A 7,239-nucleotide genomic window follows, 5' to 3' on the forward strand; every position below is an offset into this window, starting at 1 on the left:
GGTGCTTCGACGGTGGTCTCTGTCGCGGGATCAAGGTAAGTGTATCGATGAGCTCTCTGCGCAAAAGCAAGCTTCCAGTTTGGTGATGGAAAGCAAGTCCCCTCACAGCGCGTCGACGTTTTGTGTGCGCAAAGCAAATGGTAAATGGCGTATCTATATCAAGTTGAATGAGCAATCGATTCCCGCTCAAACGCCAATTATGCGAAAAATGTCATCTTTCATTGTATGACCGGATGTACTAAGTTTAATGAACTTGGTTTAGTTGATATATACTACCAAATCTTGATTATGGAGTAGGACGTCCCTTTCACGACTAACAGTACACCGTCCGGTATGTAATGGGAGAGGCTTTTGATGCCACAAGGCGGACATGGTACGCCCGCTATCAAACTTGCTGAAGAAGGGAGTACAATGAAAGTGGTCATCCGCTTGTGACGAAGCATTTACTCAAACCAGGTCTGATAGAGGCACCATTACTTGCTAAACCAGATAAAACGACATTTGTAGCGTGGTGTGTGATGCTTTCAAGTTTGGGATCGATTGTGCATTATTGCAAAAGATCTTAGACGAACAAGATTGTGTCGTGTCGTTTCAATCGTGACGGCTAAAGCTGAAAAGAATAAATCTTATCACGAAAAAGAGCGTTTAGCAATGAAATATGCTTTGGTAAAGTTTCGTGTCCACCTCTTGGGCTCAACTCCGTTTGTAGTCTACACGGATTACGCAAGCTTGTGTTATGCAGTTTAATTGCCTCCCTTGTCGCAGCGTATGGCTCGCTGGTTGTCAGTCTTCGAATCAAACTTCCCGGTTGTGTACACGCCAAGAATAATGAACGTGCTGGCTGACGATTTGTTACGTTGTCGTGATTATGAACTAGCCCATATCAGTTATATCGAAAGCGATATATTCAATATGATACGCCGATGGCCGGTCGCTTTGGCCGCAGTGCCCATTTTTGGTGGACCCGCGTGTACAAGCGGGTTGAATGATGCGTGAAGACGTGCATGTCTGTCAGCGCGTTGACTGCGTACGGCACACGCAAATGCCCCCTCCGTTTCTTACCGACAGTTGAAAGTCAGTCGCTATCGACTTTTTTCGGTTTCCACGAGGATGCTGATGGCCACAGTGGAGGACTCATCGTCGTCGACGCAGCAAGATGGTTTGCATCGCTACATGTATTGATTCCATCACCGCCGAAGGTTCGGCTAGATTGATCCCTGATCACGTTTTTTGCAATATCGAGTTACTAAATTTCATCGTATTTGATCGTAATACGCAATTTATTTATGGCGTTAGAAACAAATTGCCTCAAATATTGGTACCCGCGTGGATATGAACACGGAGCTACGCCCTGAGACCTATTGGCAAACAGAAGGTACCAACCAAGTGGTCAGTAATGTGTTGAGTTATTTGTTACCATTTGTTGGGTCTGCTATGAGCAATTCAGTCCATTCATCCACTAGATTTTTGCTATTGACTTGCGACACCCGCAAGTACCGCATCGTGCTATGGGTGGTGTCTCTGATGTAAGTTGGAGAGGATCTTAGCAAATTGTTGCCTCTCAAATTATTACAATAAATGATGCAAAAGTGAAGTGCTAGTACAAGGACACCCTGGACTCATTCATCTTGGGTGATCACACGGGAGCGAGATGCAATGGCGAGTGCGCAAGATCTGCAAAACGAATACGCAGATAGACGAAGTCGTCAGAATGAAATGTTTTTTTTATTATGGGGGATTATGTACTACTTAATTTCAAGAATCTATCAGACGATGCAGTCACAAGCTTGGGAAGCTCAAAGTTCTTACCTCGCTTTATCGGTCAATTCCGAGTAGTCTCATGCTATAGAAATGCGTGCACTATCAACCTGCCAAGCTGGCTGAGGACATATCCGATGTTCTACGTAAGGCACCTCAAGCCCTATCATCGTGAGGACCAAACTTTCAACCTGGGTGTAACGCAGTCTTATTCGAATATAGCGTCAGAGCCACAGTTTCGACACGAGGGCCGAAAGTCGAACCAATTGGCTTCATTGCCTCAGCATCATTCTCGGGATCGCGGGAATAATCAAGCGCGTCGAGACTAATCGAATGATCTTGAGAGTCGGAACGCCGACAGGGAGAAGATGGCTGCTGATTGCGAGGGAAATTACTCTGGGAGTTTAATTACCCTGAGTCAGAGCGAGGGCTTTTGGTTGGGGGCTCCATATCATCAGCGGCAACAGCCGCAGCCAGGGAGACTCTTAAAGCCTGCTCTAATCGCCTGATTTGACTGTCAATTGCACCCCAGAGCGAGTTTCCATGATGCCATGCTGGGTTGCAAACTTCGCATACGACCCGTCGATTACCCTTCACGCGTTGAAGCTGCCGTAGCTCTTTGCTTAGAGAAAGCTAAGCTAAGATCACGTTCTTTCCAAGAACCAGTGCAAGGGTAGCGGATCGCAATCCGCTACTTCTAAGTACTAAAGGCTTGTCGAGGCAAACGAACACTCCTGTTCTGAAACGAAACTGAATTTAATTGTTTTATTTGCGGCAGAGCCCCAATATCTAAATCCCTAGGAATCCTTTGAATTAATATAGTAATTTCTTATTAATATAGCAATATCTAATTCATACAGTAGTATGCATTACTACTGGCAATACTGCCACATTGTGGCTTCTTGTTACGGTGCAACCACACCACAGTGTTATTACACTAAGTGTGCAATACACACTTATGTACGGTCGCACAATTTTATGCGACCCGCCCTTTTTGCAAAGGGACGTGTGCCTCGTTACGCTCTCCCTAATTAAAAAAAATTGTGAAATCCACAATTCACAATAAATGGTCGCCCCATACGAGACTCGCATGTCTGAGACACCTTCACATTCATAAGAACAGCATCAAAGCTTTTTTGGTCCATGAGAACTGTGTATACTACACACGAAACATCCAGCCTAATTCATAGCGAGGGCGCCCACAGGCAAAGACCTACTTATGCACAGGGTGCATCTCCGAACAGTATGTCCGCGGCTTTACGGGAAGCATATCCCAAGCCCTCGGTAACTGAGCGCAACACACCGCGCCCGCCTCGGGCGATGGATTTCCTCGTCGAGGATTTGGACGAAATCGACTATGAGGAGAGACACTCCTTTCCCAGCATAGGATAATGAGGTAGATGGAGTGCGCCAACGGCGCGACGTAAGCCTAGCTCAAACCCTGCGGACATAATGCCGACCACTCGGCTTCCGGAGAAAGTGGTATTATCACCAATCGCCTCGACGAAGCACAGGAACAGCAATGGAAGACTGCTTACAGAGAGGCCCCCGCTGCGCTCGTATTCACGTTCGGCCTTTGGATCTTGTGTGGAATACGGCCCCCGCTCGGCGGATCCCGCTACTGAAGCAAAAGATGAAATCATCCGATCGTTAGGCGTGTACGTTGTCGGACCCCCGGTCACTACATAAGCTGAGCTTGATCAGCGGAAAGCTCTGTAATCTCGTTTTTTGGTATCACAAACGACACTGATGGATCGGTTCCACACTCGACTTCGAGCTCGAAAAGAAGGTGCTCCTGTCCCCGCAATGCGGACTATTCTGTGGTGCTCACCCCTGACGAAACAGCAGATGAGCATGTGCTCTTTGAGCGATGGTTGTAGCGGCATCGAAAATTTCCTCGCGGTCTAAGCTACAGCGAAGCCACAAGGAAGTAGACTAGCGCGTTGAGCGCCATCTTAAATTTGATTTTGTTAAACTCAAGGCGCATCGTCGACTCCCTGTGTAGCCCCCCCGACATATGGAACAATCCATAATGCTCCCGCGAGCTTTGTGGTTTCTCACACGAGTGAGTCTATGACCACAGCAGCTCAGGATCATAGCTTGTGCTTAGCTCATGGTCCACCGGTTTCCCGGGCTACTGCCAAAAAGAGAGGTGCGCAAGACGACGCAAAGTGTCATGTCATTTCTGATGATAAGCGTCCACGACACTTGGGCAGTCATGCCGAAGTGGAACCTCAAACTCCCACGAGTCCTCGGAGTTTGGGTATCCCGCCGCTTCATAAGGTATTAGGTTAAACCCCGTCGATGACTTCGACTCACAAGGCGTTCCACGTGGTAGTGGACGCCACCATTTTCATCGAGAAGAGTCAGCGGCGTAAGATGATGACTTGGTCGGTCGTTGTCCGGTGACTCTCGATGCTCTTCGAGCATAGAATCCGTCGTCATTGGAACTCTATCGAGCATCTCTCAGAGGTCGCCTACCGCTGCGCGAAAGACCTCGGGATCCTAAAGCTTTTTGTGCACTGAGCGCCTCGCGTTACAGATTATCGTGCTCTGTCGGAGCGGCTACTAGCCGTTGAGCAGGGAAATACGTCACTTCGTGAGACTGTGGAGCACCTTGCGCCGTTGGAAACGGACGTTGTTGCACTTTGTGCTCAGAATCAGTTGCAAGCAACTTCCGGGTGGCCAAGCTTGTTCGGGCGCCGCCCCGGCGCCAACGCTTCCGAGTTGACTTGCGCCGGATCTCGGAACGGCTTAAACAAGCCTACATAAATCACCCGGTGAGCTCGGAAAAAGAACTTGCAGTCGTGTTTTTGCGCTTGGTTACACCGATGTTCGTTAAATAATGGGTTGATGTACTGTAGCACCCATTCGGCGGGTACGCCACGAACTGTGGTTCCTTACGATGAGAATCTAGGAATACCACATTCTCTATGAGACACACGACACTCCACTTAGTGATCGTCTCGGTTCTCTATGAGACACACGACACTCCACTTAGTGATCGTCTCGGTCGTGAGAGGACGTACAGCTCTGTGAGTAGCCACTACTGGTGGCCCAAGCTGAACAAATGGAAGGTCACATATGTGCGCACTTGTGAGACGTGTCAAAGGGTAAAACCCTCTCCGAAGGTAGCGGCGTCGCTGGCTAGTTTCCCGGTGACCTCCGGGAGTTGGCAGTCTATGAGTATGGACTTTGGATTTAGCCTGACGAAAGACTCGACGGGCAAAACGGTAGTGATGGTTATTGCGGACCGTTTCGCTAAGATGGTTCATCTTGCGACATACCGGATACCATCGACACTGTGGGTACAGCGACGCTGTTTGTGATCGTGTCTTTCGACAACATGACTCCTGGAGTCAACTGTCGCTGATAGAGATCCACGCTTCCCTGGAAAGTTTTGCTCTACAAACTTCAGGGTGCTGGGCACCAAACTGAGTGCGTGAATCGCATCGCTGAGAACGTTCTTCGCAGTGCTGAGAGGCCGAAGCACTGAAGCATCATGCTGCCACTCGTAGAATGTGCTCTGAACAATGCAGCGCATTCCTCTACCGGTTACACGCCGTTCTTCGTGAACTGGCTTGTTAATCCTTGCGTGCCGCTGATGCCGCAAAAACATGGCTCAGGGCTTGGTGGAGGAGGAATAGTCGAACAACTAGCTGATATCAGCCCCCTCACTGTTCGTAAAGAAGTTGATGACTTCCTGCGTACCAGACTCCAGACTGAGTCGTTCGCGATGCGATGGCCGAAAGCCAAGCATGCAAAAAGAATATGCAGACGGAAGAAGCAGAAGGAATGTTAGAAACTTTGATGTCGGAGACGTGGCTTTATTAAATGCTCAAACCCTTCTACACATGCAGTCTCCGTTGCCTTTAAGACAAAGCACTGCCCACGATTTATTGGACCCTTTCAGGTCGTGACCAAGCGAGACCTTGCCATTACACTAAACCTTTCAAGAAGGATACGCACCCACCCGGTGTTAGATGTGGACTTACATAAGCCGTACTGGGTCCCAGCGCAAGTAAAGGTGGAAGCGTTGGCGCCGGTGCGGCGCTCAAAGGCGCTTGGTCACCCTGAAGTTGTACTAGCAACTGGTTCTGAGCCCGAAGCGCGACAATTTCCGTTTCCAATGGCGCACGGCGCTCCACCGTCACTCGAAGTGACGTATTCGTATGCTCGGCGGCTAGAATCCGCTCTGACAGAGCGCGATAGTCCTCAACGGAAGCTGTCGATGCACAAAGTGCTCAAAGTGCTCAAAGCTCTCGAGGTCTTCCGCACAGCAGTATACGAACTCGGCAAGATGCCCGTAGGATGCCGATGACGGCGAACTCTGTCCTCCAAACCTCGAAGAGCATCGCGAATCACCGGGTGACCATCGAACCAGTCGTCATCATCCGCCGCAGATTCTTCTCGATAAGATTGGTGGCGCCCACTATCACGTGGGATGCTTTGTGGGTCGACGTCGTCGCAAGGGTCAAACCAAGTCCCCTGTAAAGTGGCGGGGATACTCTGATTTCAAGAATTCGTGGGAGCTTGAGGTGCCACTTCAGCAATACTGCCCAGACGTTGTGGACGCTTTCGATCAGATGTATCATGACGCTCCGCGTCGTCGTGCATCCTGCGCTCTTGGGAGAAGCCCAGGAAACCGAAGGGTCATGAGCTGAGCTCAAGCTGTTGCCCTGTGCTGCTGTGGTCGTAGACTCACCCGTGTGAGAGACCACAGAGCTCGCGGGAGCGTGATGGATAACCCTATGTGTCACAGGGCGACAAAACGCAGGAAGCCGGTAAAGCGCCTTGAGTTTGGCAAACTCAAATCCAAGATGTCCTTCAACGCGCACATCTACTTCCTTATGGCCTCGCTGTAAGTGAGAAAGCGACGAGAGTTTCCGGTGCCGCTGTGCTCAAAGAGCACATCATCGTCTGCTGTTTTGCCAGGGGCGAGCACAACAGGAATAGTCGGCATTGCGGGTACAAGAGCGCCTTCTTTTTGAATTGGAAATGGAGCGTGGTACCTATCCACTGGGATTTCTTATGGTACCAAGAAGCGGGCTCGGGGATTTCCGCTGGCCAAACTCAGCTTGTGTAGTGCCGAGAGCCCGATTTCGCGGACGCTATCGATCGAGTGATTGCGTCTTTTGCTTCAGTAGCAGGATCCGCCGAGCGGGAGCCGTATTCCACACGAGGGTCTAAGACCGAAAGTGGATATGAGCGCATGAGAACCGCCCTGTGATCAGCCTCCAACCGCTGCTCCTTTGCCTCGTCAAGGCGATTGGTATTGATATTACTTCCTCCGGAAGACGAGATGTTGGGAACGGACAGGGTATCCGCAATGTTTTAGCAGGGTTCACGTGGCGCAGTTATCGCAACTCGCCCTATTTGGTTCCCATCCTAGGAAAGAAGCATCCGACTCGTAGTCAACTTCCCTTTCCTCGACAAGGAAATCCGTCGCCCGTGGCGGGCGCGGTTTGTGGCGCTCGCCTG

This window comes from Plasmopara halstedii (assembly GCF_900000015.1).
Source record: "Plasmopara halstedii genome assembly, contig: Scaffold_650, whole genome shotgun sequence".
Classification (NCBI taxonomy): Eukaryota; Oomycota; class Peronosporomycetes; order Peronosporales; family Peronosporaceae; genus Plasmopara; species Plasmopara halstedii.